This window comes from Botryllus schlosseri, chromosome 5 (assembly GCF_051294905.1).
Source record: "Botryllus schlosseri isolate E-star chromosome 5, Bs_hap1, whole genome shotgun sequence".
Taxonomy (NCBI): Eukaryota; Metazoa; Chordata; class Ascidiacea; order Stolidobranchia; family Styelidae; genus Botryllus; species Botryllus schlosseri.
Window position 1 is genome coordinate 6,301,590 of NC_137240.1, and position 15,396 is coordinate 6,316,985.

Here is a 15,396-nt window from a genome sequence, read left to right on the forward strand (position 1 = left end):
GCATGTGATCATGGGTTCTCGCATTTAAAAGGAGTATCACTACGAAGCTACGTTCTCGTAACCTCAAAGTTCGCATGCTCGAATAAGTTTATACCAGCATGATTAGTACGAGATTTTACAGAGAAAATGAGGCTCAACACGATGAATCACATATAGCAGTGGTGGTGGGAAACCTATGGCTCTTTTGGGTATAAGATATGGCTATTTGCCAAATATTTATTTTTGTACGGAATTCATCATTATTGCAACGACTTGTTGGTAAATTTTCAGCACGAAAATAATTATTCAGCACCAAAATAATTATTCTCGTGGCAGTATAAACATTTTTTTGGGAGGTAAAGACATTGTCGTCTTCTGGTTTAGGGGCTCGGACTCCCTCTTTTGAAAATCATCAAATTTAAGTTACTGTCACGCCGGCGACCAATATCACTCGCGAATTCTATGTACCCGACTCGGAATCTGGAATTGTGCGATACGTTGATTAATCAAAGAGCATAGCAGACACGGCCCCGCCCATTTCAAATCGCATTGTCTTCCTGATCTACGTCGCGAAATGAACTGTTGTGAATGTGACAATTACGAACTCGAATTACAAACAACGTCATAACTATCCTCGTTTTTGATCAGTAAGTATAGCTCTGTGTAGTACCGGCGATAAAATGTAGGCGTGTAGCGCAACGTTATGTTACCGCCGAATACTTTGAGAAGTCGTTAAGTATAAGATTTTCGTAATCAGTGTGACAGCTACTTATGAATTCCGTTATCAAGGGTGAGGCTTGGCCCGTCTGTTCTATACCTCTCGTTTCGACCTTTATTTCCGAACAATAAATACCAGTGTTGGGATGACTCGAGTCAGGCTCGAGTCACCTTTTTCGTATGACTTGACTTGACTCGAGTCACTTTGCTAAAATGACTTGACTTGACTTGACCCGGCGCATCAAAAAGGTGGATTGACTCGTGACTCGGAGCAAAATTCACGAGTCAATTTCAGGTCATCAAGTAATCGGTGTCGATAAAAATCATTGTATCTTACATATGGTCGGATTGCTCGCGAAACGCTCGTGTAACCCGTGAGAGCTACTAATCATCCAACGATCGTGCGTTTCACTGTGCCTCTATTGTTCCTTCACAAATTAATTGACCGCAAACGAAGTGGTCGAAGCTTATAGCTTACGTCGTAAACTAGTATAGTAAAGTAGCAAAATGTCTATTTCTGTTCTCTGTTCTTACCTTAACCAAACCTCTTGTTTTATTGAAACTGAATTCGAATATAGTTTATAGTCATCAACCATTGGCGCAGGCTCGAATTGTATCATGTCAATTTGTAAGTGGGTAATGTATTGCATCTTATCAATTCGTTTTTCTATTTTGTATTTTGGCTGGTAACTATAAACTAAGACTATGCAATTACTTACGTAGTTTAGCAGTCCTACGTATATGTGAGCGATACAGCGCCTTCTTGCGTATATATTTAACTCTATATTTGTTCATTGGTTCAGAATCAATGATCACTCAATCTTTATTTCAGACAGTCAGCAAAATACAATGACGTAATCATGCCTCATACTTCGAAAATGAAACTTGACTTGAATTGTGACTTGACTCGTGACTTGACGTGACTCAACTTCACTCGAGTCACCTTCGAAAATCGATTGACTTGATTTGACTCGAGTCAAAATGTGCAATGACTCGAAATGTCTCGTGACTCGAAGGTAGTGACTTGATCCCAACACTGATAAATACCAGATTTTACAGAGAAAATATGGCGCACACGCGGAATCTCATGTAGTGAGTTCGAATAAGTGCTATCATGAACCATGAATTTTCAATTGAGACATAACAGTTGATTGGCATGCATGGCTCTTTGGGAGTTGAGATGGATAAAATCGGGCCAATATGGCTCTTCGGACAAAAAAGGTTCCCGACCACTGTTCTAAGCGTTCGTAATGTAGCGCCGTGCGTTTGTGTAGCTCTTGTTTACTGCGTTACCTCGACGGCTCGACCGCTGAGTAACGCACGTGAGAGTGATTGATTGATTAATTTAAGGTTGGTGGACATATGCGGTGCAACGTGTCCGCATATGGCGTGTGACTGCATAGAGAGAGGTCGTCCGTCTTTGTTGTTGCGGTCTTGCGTGTTTTAATCCTAATCTTTGCAATAAGCTTCGCATAAGCTATCACGGCCCATTATCAATAATGACCAGTTTCGAGGTGACGGATGAGCTTGCACGGCATGGTGGAGCAAGTGATATCCCAATCTGGATCAAGCGAGCGCAACTGGCAAGAGATTTGCTAAAACTCAAGAATTTGGCTGCCTTAAGCCGAATGTTTCTTGCCGTTTACGACCAATTGAATGAGACTGAAAAGAGCGATGAATCTAGTATCGAAAAGGCTTTGCTACGTGCCTTTACCCAGTATGACGAATTCAAGATGAGAGTCTTTAATGAATTGGAGTCGGTCGACGTCTTCATTGCCGACTTGAAACGGTTTGTCAAGCTGGTGGGTATCGGCGACAACGACTATGACCAGTTATTGAAATTGACCGAGGTCTTGTCGAAAGTGCGAGCTCTAGTCACCGATCGTGGGTTGGATGGGTTGATTAGGGTTGCGTTGTTGTTGTGTTCTGGCGGAAATTTATGTTTTAACCTCTTCAATAAACTTCGCACGATTTTTCGAGATCAACGGTAATTTTACATCAGCCCGATATTTTTATACTGTTTCTGAAATGCTGATTTAGCCCAATTTTGTTCAAGGCTTTCCTGAAATAATGATGTGCGTTTGTGTATGTGTAGCTCTTGTTGAATGTGTTGCCTCGGCCGCGACGAATAGGTTGGTGTCGAGGAGCGAATATCGTATATAAACCATCCAGCAGGTTGAGATTCCGACGTCAACCTCATTGGTCTCGATACCGAATACTGTTAATGTGTATTGTAATGTGTGATTATTGCCGTCTGCTTGTTTTGTATTTCGATTGAATGAAAATTATTGCCGTCTGCTTGTTTTGTATTTCGATTGGATGAAAATAACTGCCCTCTATTTATCTCTCGAAGTATCATTGAATCATACCGCAACGCTATGACACTAGAGGGAGGGGCGAGGCAGATAAGCTGTTCTCATAACGAAAGCTAAAACCGTCTTCGGTGTCTCACGCTTTGCCAGGATAAATTAATGAGAATATGGCAAGGCATGATATGGTATGGAAATTTCCAAGTGTGGCATAGAAATAATTTCCAAACATCCATACTTTGAAAGTTTCGCGAGAATCATGACAATAATCTACTGATGATTTGTCAAATCGATCGCATGCCTCGGAATGTAGTTACCGGCAGGTATCTGATCACATCTCAAATTGTGACTCGGACGCACCCACCCTGGTCAAGTTGTTTTTGAAGACAACAATGTTGTGCTATGCGCTAACAAGGAAAATGACATCGATCCTAATTATTCTAATCGGTATAATGTAAAAACGAAGGATATCAGATCAGTGATCGCCGTCGCGTTTCAGCGTTGCTATCGCTTGTCGTAACTACCTTTCCGCAAACTACCAAGAGGAGTTTTAAAGTAGGCTAGTGCATTTTAAAAATGTAGTAGTTCATGAATATTTATGTTGGGTTCACATCACGTTATATCGATTTTGACATATGCTTCATTTTAGTAAGCAACGATATAGCTTCTAAGAGCAATGTTACCACAATGTCGGCCTCCAACACGCATTATAACCTCATTAAGTATGGTACTCTCTGATAACATAATGAATACCGCTGTGGTTCTGTCTACTGATGCTGATTGACCCTCGCATGGGCGGCGGAATTGGACATTCGATCCGCCATCGCAGAGGTTCTCAATCTTTTCGACCTCGCGACACCCTCTGATATAGCAATATAGCTCGCCGCCCTTGGAGTATACCCTAACTGGCCAGTAGCGTACAGTCTATAGTGGTAAGTTGCATCACTGCAACAACAAGGGGTTGCGTGTACGAATCCGACAGAGGTGAACTCCAGAATTCGTTTTCAGGTGTTGGAGGTTTATCCAGGCTTATCCTCGCCATCCGATTTGCGTACGCAATGTTTTACAAAAAGTGTGAAACGAACTGCAGTTTTTGAAACTATGAAGCTTCAGGACAATCTAAAATCATTCCCGGAGCTGGTCAGTAACGAAGTACTTCTACTTTTTCGAAGTACCCAAGTAGTTTTCCTCTACTTCTGGTACTTACTCAAGGAGATCTGATTTTCGCTACTTCTACTTCTACTTCGTAATATTTTGTGATCTACTTACTTCTCGCTATTACCAGTTTGTCAAGTAGAAGTAGTTCAATCTTCCAATCAGGAAGATAGCCTGAGGAATTTGAGGGCTGTTTTCACGGACTATCAACATTTAATTTTCATAAAAGTTTAGCAAAGCCCAGAATTTTCGTCGCGCTTCGCGCGCAGTGGATACGGGGTGACAAGTATAATTTCACGAAAGTATCGCTGAATATAATTTAGGTAGAGGGTTGGCGTGGTTCCGTTCACACCACATTGTCGCCCTTCGCCCATATGAAATAATTCATCACAGTATATATGGCTCATCATAACGTTTGAAACTGATGTTTCGCAATCTAGCATTTACTTGTCATATCGTCCATGGCGTGTCCAAATGTGGAAAAGTGGACTCTGACTTTTTTTTTAGTTTTAGAGCTGTTTTAGCATGCCACCTTTGAAACTTTCAGGACTATTAACATGAAATACATGTTCTGCTTTTAGAAGTAGTTTTTACATTTCACTTTCAATTCCCAGTATCATATACTTTGAGTATTAATTAATATCAGTTCTTTTGTCTGGATAACATACATGTTGAAGTATAAAAGCAAGTGTAGTAATGCCTTTATTTTCTGGAAATAAAGCAACACAATATGGCATTTTTACGGTCCACCATATTTTTTATTAACGTTCACTAATCGCGCAAAGTGTTTACATCGTATCCTATACAACATCTCCTTATTGCTCTTCGACTAAACTACGGGCCTTATAATATGGGGAATGGCGCCATACCATGCTATTTTCTAAAACGTGGTGTTCGAGAAAACGGAGGATTAGTATCGCATTTACATGTCAATACTATCATTTTCATCCCATTATGTGGACGAATGCTTATGCTATCGAAAATTGGATACCTGCTGGTATGCATCAATATGAATCAAGCTCGTCACCAATCGCATAGCTCAATTTGCACCTTTTTACAATCCATGTGAACGAATTAGGAACGTTTTCACAACTATTTACTTACTTGAGTACTTTCAAAGTCAGTCAATTCTATTTCTAATTCAAGAAGTTTTAGGTTGCTTATGGAAGAAGTACTTCTACTCGTACTTGAGTAGATTTTTTCGTCGCTACTTTTACTTCTACTTGAGTAGATTTATTGACTACTTTGACCACCTCTGCTCATTCCTAGCTAAAGAAATACCATTTCTCTCATGTGGTTACGCGCCCCCCTCAGATGCTTCCACGACCCGCCCCCGCCCCACCGTCTAAGAAACACTAATATGGATCATTGGTACGGAATGGGTGCTCTGATGATGATGACCCCCAACCGTAAAAATGCAGCATGAAGGTCTAGTCCTGGTTAAAGATATTTTTGGTCCGTTTATGAAAGGATTGGAAGCCTTTTTCATCATTGGAGCCATTTTCACTCTATATTTCCAATTGTCAATGTTCATCCATTGTGACGTCACAAATAAGGATTCGCGACATCACGGCAAAAAAAGCACAATAAACAATAAAAAAACATGTTTTAAACAAGCGCCATGTTTTGGACATGTTTGTTTTAAATGCCACTCTAGATATAGTATGCGTCCTGCGATATCGTCGACAACAGCAACCACACTGTAGTCTAGGATCTGTGATCGTGCAAGTTTGAAAATTGTTTTGTCATTATATTGCATTCGTCACGGTTTCCTCAGATAATATGTCGAATCGCTATACGAAATGTTGAGGGTCAATGTTCTGGGTCATACCTGGGCAATGTCCTGCCAGCGATGCGATTTCGAGGGGCCCGCGAAAAGTTACCTGGAATTTAGAACATAAAACCTACTTCTGAATGTTAATCCGCAGACTAAAATCATACGCCTTGTGAAAGGAACTGGACATTCGTTCACTATGAAGCCTGTTTGTTTATGTGCCGCAATTACGTACCCTTATACGTCCGCTATTCGAGTAATCCAGATTCAGAATATATAACCACTGTAGCAAATTGTTACGCGATACGTTTCCAAATCCCTATTTCGTGAAACAAGTCAACCAGTGCACGTTAGTTGCGGTCACATAATAACGTTGAACAGAACGTTGAATATAGGTGGAGGCCGAATATGGACATTTTAAGAAGATTTGGAGCTCGAAATACCTGTTCACTTAGTCAAAGGGAAACCCGTCATTCTAGTTTGTGGTGAGCACGTCACCGTGTTCAGAGATATATTTTGAATCGGCATCATAGGAAAAAATTGGTGTAATATACAGACACTCATCGGCTGACCGAGAGAGCGGATTTTACGGTATCTGCAAGCGAAGCTCTCAAAACAGCATGGCTAAATACCAAGCTACACACAGCTCGGTACCAAAGCCAGCTTTGTAACATCCCAAATACATTTGACGTCTCCGTAGAAAAAAAGGATCTGTGGATAATGCGATTTGAATGAGTTAAGAATCTTTCATGTTTCGCATTGTTTTTATTAATGACACTGAATGAACAAATACTATGTGTTTGTAAATTGACCCTCACTTTCTCATAGCCTAATTTTAACACTTCCATTTAGCAGCTTGTGTTAACAACGTAATTCACTGTAGTCTATTTAGAAATAAAATACGCCACGGAATATAGTTTAAAATTTCGGCTCGGCTAGTCAACCTATTATTATTTGCTTCTCATTTGGCCCGCCTGTAAAAATAATTGCCCACCCCTGCACTATACGATACTGCAGCAGCATTTTCAGGAAAACCAGAAAATATAATAGAATTAAAATTATAGCACGGAGAAATTTCACAAATTAAATTGGAATTAGATTATTGGCATTTCGTGATAATTTATTTCATTATTTATTGAACAAAAATTATCCATTTTGTCAAGTCTGCTACAGTGACAAGAACCTTCACACATCCAGGCTCCGCTTGCACAGAATGAGGCAAAATGATCGGCACTATAGAGAATTTCACTTGTGATCTGGTAGATTTTGAGTCGGTCAATTGCGTCATCGACCCAACAATTAGCTTAGCCTGTCATTTTTACAGACTGACGATAATGCGGTCCCAAGCTTTATTTTTCAATTCTGATCGGAATGAGGAAGAAATCTTAGAACTCCACTATAACGACATTATGCGGTAATCGCATTCGAGAGAGCTCGTTACCGCTGGCGGAGATTCTGATTTACCGCATTGTTTTGTAATGTCCCCCCAGGTGTTTGTATATTCGGAATCGGTTAAGGATACGCTTTCTTATAATACCGGTTTTTATTGAATTATGACTACCAGATATAGCATTACCGATAAATAACCTATACACTTTCGTAATCAGTACGACAGTAGCTTACCGGTCCGAACTAAAATTGTCAACTATGGTATCAACAACTACGCTATCTCTTACGTTAACTTGAGAGTATTCTTCGCTGTTTTAGATCGAACCTTTCCTTGATGATCGGAATGTTGCTACTGCTTTCCAATATTTTAAGATTGTTCACTCCCCTTGCAACAAGGAGATAAGATCACACCATCGAGCGTTTAATTTATTTTCACAAACAACGAGATAGAGCTGCTTCAGGCTTATTATTCTCGGAAGAAACAAGAAAACACTATAAATACGCAAACATTCATGTCACGCACTCTAATGTCGATTCTTCATTCCACTGCGATACTGATTCTTTTCGACATCCTTATTCGATGGTGAGAGATTCAATGAGTTTTCGATGCTGTGGAAACTTCTCCACCAAATCTTCTCGTTTGCTCATTTTGAAATCTTCGAATTCGAGCCCTGGCACAACGGTTACGCCAAGGGGACTATATCTTTCTTTTTTTGGAAACCGCAACCTCGCTGCATAGTAATCCCCTAAATGTGAATACGCAAAGCCAGGCAGCATGTCGACAGACGAAGGAGTCTGAGAAAGACGTATCGGTATTTCGCGATTTGCGAGCAATACATGACATCACAAATTGGAGAGCTTACACTTACACTTACACTATCAATATAAACGAAAATTAGTGAGAGCCGTACGCCTTGCGCGCATGTGGTGGTCAGCAACAACTTTTCTAGGGCTCTCAAGCAAGTTTTTCCATCTTGCATTACTTACTCATTCAAATGGTTATGGATTTGGACCATTTCTACTTGTATACATGACAGTTGTTTTCTTCAGTCAAAACTTGGCCTAGAATACTTTCTTTTTTACCGACCTACTTCTACTGAGTTTTAGCGATGACTATTTCGACCGGCCGAGTTTTTCTAAAAGACAGTGACACAGAATGATTAAATAGTAATACTACGCTAACAGTAAAGAATTTCAATAATGCATCATGTGATAATGCTGTCTATGTTGCTCTGTTTGGGGTAAGTCAGATTTGATGTCACTCTCACACAGTTTATGTACGAACACATCAGACACATGACAGCGTCCGAGTGATTTAGATTTCAAGACGTGATACCAGCGACCAGCGTATGGACTCTTGATGTGAATGTATGCATATCGGTTTACTGCAGTTTGTTACTGTGTATGGTTGGATTCCAGTATGAATGATAATGGAAATTATGTGTATGCTGATTACAAGTAATTACAAGTTATTGTATCGCAGATGCTATGTTTTTTAAACCAACGCTTATGATATATAGATATCAGTGGTTCTCAACCAGGGGTCCTCGAAACCACAAAATTTGCGAAATGGCCGATAACCTAAATTGGATTTTTTTAATTAGAGAAATCACGAGGTAGTTTCGCTTCACAACTGCTAAAACTTCAGGACTCACTTAAACATAATCATCTGAGCCATTTTCTCCTGTGATAGACATCACCGCTAGGGATGGTGTGAACCTCTGAATGGTTCAGGTTCGTGTGAACGCGAATCTTTTCGAAAGGTTCTGTGTGAACGCGAACGTGAACCTCATGACGTCACGTGACGTCATATTTCTAATTTCAACCCTTTATTTCAATTAAGTAATTGCATACAATAATGTATTGTACAATATATGTACTGTGCACGATACCTAGCGATGACTCGGGCCACATAATGGCACAGTGCTGAAGTACATATTGGCGTTTTAAAAGTCGCCAAATGTATCAAATGAGGCAATCAAATGATATAATAATCCCATAAAATCAAGATCTTCCGTCGCTTTATCAGCAATTTCGACGAGGACTTGTCAGAGAATACAAGCTTACGCCTTGACGGTCTCGGCCAGACCGAACAATGTGTTCAGCGTCTGAGTATTGCTACATGGCAGAGATGAGCATGGATTAGGATTAGGTTTTGAAAAAACAGGATTTGCGAAATTTTGTCGGATTTGGATTGGATTTGGATTAGACATTTTTTTCAGAACGGATTAGGATTTGGATTGGATTGACCTATTTTCTGGGAGATTGAAATGTCGTGTGGCGAATGGCGACAAACTTTATTCAGATCAGTTATTAATGTACTTATGGTTACTAAGTTATCTTGAATCAAGTGAATCGTTGGCTGTGAAAGAAAATTTTCGAATCCCTCCATTGCATAAATTAGTATTTTTTCTGAATTTCCAGTTGGAATCGGATTAGGATTGGACATGGACTTAAATATGAAAAAGTTATGAATTAGGTTTTGGATTTGGATTTGAAGGCTCGGATTTGGATTGGATTAGGACATAGAAATTTCAAATCCGCTCATCTCTGCTACATGGATATTGAGCAGAGTGTAAAACGGGTTTCTATACTTGCTACCGATATTACCACACTATCCAGTTATACAACAGTAGGCAACACCCCAATCGCACGGATTTGGGATTTGGTTTTCATGATACAGTTCAATCAAGATTGACCCCGTACGCCTGCTAGATTTTTACATCAGAAAACGATATCAATCTCATTGATTGGTTTAATAAGCATCATTCGCTGACTACATGCAGTGTACTTCGCTCTTGATGTTATGTGATTGCGGGTCAAGCTCACAGCAAAGAGCTGGATATTTCGAGCAAACTTTTGTAACAATGCAAGTAAAATTTTTGAGATTGTCAAGGTGCATATGCTCGTTAAGTGTTGATTGTTTATGCTGCCAGCGCCATGCATAGAGTGGCCCGCAGTTGAAATGCAATAAATTTGAACCAAAGATGTTATAATGAAGTGAAAATTGCAATATATGAAAAAGGTTCACAATGCAGAACCTCTAGTAAGGTTCTGTTGTGAACGCGAACCTCAAAATTTCCGAGGTTCACACACAGAACGCGAACGTGAACCTCACGTTCACACCATCCCTAATAACCGCTATTCCAGAATAACTTCAAGATGAACTGCTATAAATAAAAATGACTAGGCTAGACGTTATACGTTCATTAAAATGCTCTTTCTCAAATTTGGTGCCATATATAATTTGCAATCATATTTAAAGGTGTCCTAGAACATGTAAATAAGAGGCGTGCATAGTGAACACTAAATAAAATGTAACAGATGGAAATATAGCAGCATATTGAATGCACAATATCAAAACTAGCTCGGTGTGTGGGAATAATGACCCGTCTCCAATCTTTGGTTTCCAGATCAGTACTACGAACCATCTACTTCTCTCTTTTCCACTCGCATCTGCAATATGGAATCGTAGTATGGGGAAATGCATGTACATTGTACAACATTTTTGTGCAGAATTTGAACCCTGCAAAACCGTGCGATACGGCTGATCTCATCTGTACCTTTACGTACCAATTTATCGCCTTACTACCGTAAGCATCGAATTTTGCGAGTTGATGAACTGTATCGCTTCGAAGTATCAAAAGTTGTTCACAAATATTTTTCCAATAGTCTCCCTCCTGTGTTTGATGACTTTTTCATACCTGCTAAACATGTCCATTCCCATTACACGAGATCTTCGTCTAAAGGAAACGTCTACTTACCCCAACCCAATAGCAACCTAACTAAGAGATCTATCGACTACTCGGGACCTATCATCTGGAATGCATTACCATCACATATCCGTGAATTGCCTTATAATAGATTCAAAAAAGCCCTACTTGATCACCTCTTGTCGTTACACTAACACTGTTGCCCTACCTCGCCCAGGCATTGCTTCATTGATCATTTGCTACCATTGTTTAATTTTTTTTCTATTTTCCTTTCGTAACTAAACATTTTTTTACAGCCAGACTGTTCTGAGTCAAGTGTACCTGTTTGATGCTGGTGTGATCAGACTAGATGACCTTCACGGTCTTATCGATCATTCCTATCTAATACCGAATACTGTGCACGCATATTTTCTGTACCACCATCACTGCCGTTTGTTATGTATTTTGGTTCGATGAAAATAAAGACTCTCTCTCTCTCTCTCTCTCTCTCTCTCTCTCTATAGTAAGGAAAAGCGATTAAAATGTAGTGGCACGTATCGGTAAGCGAAACACGTAGGCCTATGTCACATCATGGTTCGGTTATCTCGAGCACAGATCAGTAAGATTAGAGGCAGCAGAAAATAGTTCAATGGGCATTTTGAGTTTGCCTGCGATAAATATAATCAAAGCAGGAATTAAATTTTATCTGATCAAATCTTATCCAGACCCGACAGTATTTGAACCCACCTCTTTTAATGACCATGAAGAAAGCTCTCTCGGTCGCCCTAGATTTGTTCTTGTGAGTTCTCCGGTGACATGATCTATGACGAATATAGTCAGTTGCGCTCCTGTGTAGAAATGCCACAACTCATCTGAGTTCAATCGGTGAAAACTTGAGAAATCGCCGTTCTGCCAAGTTTACATATAACCTCGTTACACTTTCACCGATTTTCGTCCAAAGTCATAAACACATTGAGTATGTATGCATGGGGGGTGGGTTTCTAAGAAAAGTAGCCTATGCTGCTTGGTTTCAGACTCTGCGATTATGTCATTATAAAAAGTACTACAACCAGGCCGGACCAATGTTGATGATTTTCTGGAAACCTGTCAACCTTACCAATGTACTTGGTATTTCAACTCTCGGATGCAATCTTGGAGATCAGCCGTGTGGAACCCCGAGAAATATGGTTTTCGGGGAATTTCAGTTTAATGAAGATCCCAGGATGGCTCACGGTCGTTAACTGACAGTGGAATCGGTTAGAGCAGCGTCTGAGGTATCTGCAAATACCGCAGGGTCCAGGTATCGCGAAGGGGGAATCTTTTCAACGAAGGCATTCATGGAAAACGGGACCTCAAAATTCACCCGTCAGAAATAGCCCCCAAACTGTGTATAATGCACATGTGTTCATAGGCTTACTTCCTCCCTACACTTGTAGCACAGTAAAACGGGTCAAGCACATACATTAATAAATAACTCTAACAAATAGTAAATGTGCGTTCCAAAAGTCCTAATAGCGTTTTTTCGTATCGCTCTGGCAAATTATTGGTGTAGATATCTGTAGTTCTGTAGTTTTCGACGAACCGGCCTCCCTCGAAATGCGGTTGCATGGAATGCAGATCGATCAATTCTGTCGAAGTCTGATGAGGATATTGTATACACTTAATGCCGAGAAGTTACATTAGTTCAAGCCAAGTTCGAGATTACTGTCAAACCATAGTGTCCTATCAGTGGTCGGGAACCTATGGCTCGCGAGCCATATTTGGCTCTTTTGGGTATAAGATATGGCTCTTTACCAAGTTTTGATTTTTTTTCCTAATTAAACAAGATTGCAGCAACTTGTTCGTAAATTTTCATCATAGTCAGAATCATTATTCTCGTGGCAGCATAAACATGTCCTTGAGAGGCCAAGACAGTGACGTATTCAGGGTTAAGGGCTCGGACCCCCCATTTCAAAATGTTCAAATTTAAGTTGCTGTCACACCCAATATCAATTGCTAATTCGATGAACCCGCTTTGAAATCTTGGATTGCACGATACGTTGATTGATCTAATAGAATAACAGACATGGTGACGCCCGTATGACAATGCAAGCGTGGGAGTGACAATCACAATTACAAATTCAAATTACAAACAACGCCAGAGCTACCCACGTTCTTGATTGGTAGCTTTGTAGTACTGCCGTTCAAATGTACGCGTATAGCGCAACGTCGATCAATATTTTGATTTTCGGAATTATAGTACGGCATTTACATTCGATTAATCTCGGTAATAATAAATTAGAGGCTAATTACGATGAATTCACAGTATCACAGTATCACGGTATCACAGGTGACGCTTGGCCTGACTCCACCTCACCTATTCATTTTATCTCTCTTTTTGCGCTTTATTTTCGAACAATAAATAGGCAAATTGTGTGATCTTGGGAGTAAAGACAAAATTCATTCGTGAAGACGAAAAATGTTTCGCGCTCGCCGCAACTAGACGACTATATTTCCGGTAACTTTTCATGTCCCAAATATTAGCGATTTCGACCCGTAAAAGCTTGCTGGGGCGTTCTGCTTCTACAAAACTGTGATGGCACAGAAGCCACACGGGCTGCCTGCGATGCGCAGTTCACAATATAGTCTATTTAACATTGATATTTGGCGACCAGGTTAGCCATTACGCCCGTACCCTGGAGTGCGGCCGTACGCTAGTAATCAAGATGCGACCGTGAATAGCAAAAAGGTTGAACACCCCTGATCAAGACGAACCTGCGATCTCGTATATCTGACGAGATGGCGCACACAATGAATCCCATGTTATAGTAATTTCGAATTAGTGCTACTTTGACGTCACGACTTTTCAATTGTGACGTAACAATTGATTGACATGTATGGCTCTTTGGGAGTTAAAATGGAAAATATCGGTCCAATATGGCTCTACTGACGAAAAGGTTCCCGACCCCTGCTATATGGTGTCGACACAAGCAAATCTCACGGCTCAGTAATCACGTCACGTCGTATCACGTCACAATTTCCATTTGGCTACAGGCAATTTGACGGACATTTTTGACCAGCTTGCCGAGCATCAAATTTGGTAAAACGGGTATCAATCGAAAGCTGACTTTGCACTGATGACGAAAATATAAATTTTATTCCGCTCGTGGCCTTGGAACTCCCACAATCAGCCTCGAATTTTTCATTGTTATGGAGATTGGCATTGGGACGCAACAATGCTGTCTGGCGAAACGAGAGAGTAACGAGAGAGTAACTCTTTCGTTTCGCTAGACAGCATTGTTGCGTCCCAATGCCAATCTCTCGTTTCGCCAGACAGCATTGTTGCGTCTCAATGCCAATCTCCACAACAATGAAAAATTCGAGGCTGATTGTGGGGGTTCCAGGGCCGCGAGCGGAATAAAATGTCTATTTTCGTAATCAGTGCAGAGTCAGCTTTCGATTGATACCAGTTTTACCAAATTTAATGCTCGGCAAGCCGGTCAAAATTGACCGTCAAATTGCCTGTAGCCAAACGGAAATTGTGACGTGATACAATTTCACTGAGCCGTGAGATTTGCTTGTGTCGACACCATATAGGACACTATGGTCAAACACTATCGTGGTTAGGGTTGCATTTAAAACAAACGGTGTTTTAAATAAATGCTTTAAAAAAAGTTGTGTTTTTTAAGTTAGCAGTTGCCGAGCTCCGTAATCGAACAACTGTATATAATTAAATGGTATATTCATATTGAAATGAACCCGTATATTTTCGGCTGACACTCATCAGGGGTAATCGTCAGCAACTAGTAGAGAATTGGAAAGAACATTGTGTATCAACAATCGTATTACAAAATATGACGTCACCAGCATGAAATGTCAAATACGAGAGCGTCCAATGGCTAGTTTCTTTTCGCACTGGCTTGGCGGTTACCTGCAAATTGTTTTGTTGGTAGTTATTTAGTTTCAAACGTCATGCTTATCCAAAAAGATTCTGGCTTATCAAAAAAGTACTGATCCGGCTTCGACCGTATCAGAAAAAGTACTGATCCGGCCAAAATTAAAAATATCCGGCCGGATATCCAATCCGGCTCTGGTCCATGCTCCGCACTACTCTGTGTACTGTACTTGTCAGTATTAAGTCACAACGACAAAATTCCTTCTATATTTCGAACTAGGTTCACCTCCTTTACTGGCGTTCCCTCCTGATGAGAGCCAGTCGAAAAGCTTCGAGTGGAATAAATTTGGCAACATGAACGTATTATATGCTGCAATACTGGCGGATTTGTTCTGCATATTATGGAATCTCATGTCAATTTAAAGCATAGACCGAGTAATTCGCACTGTACCACTGGCAAAAAACAAATTTTGAACTATCTGAAAACCGTCGCGGCATACTTTGCTA

General features: G+C 40.4%; 1 protein-coding gene and 1 pseudogene across 1 annotated transcript in view; one reads left to right on the forward strand and one right to left on the reverse strand.

Moving 5' to 3' along the window:
* LOC145439663 (uncharacterized) overlaps positions 1 to 15,396 on the forward strand; it is a 145,539-nt gene that overhangs the window by 116,861 nt on the left and 13,282 nt on the right. The window lies entirely within an intron of this gene.
* LOC145439932 (uncharacterized) lies at positions 7,649 to 12,722 on the reverse strand (annotated as a pseudogene).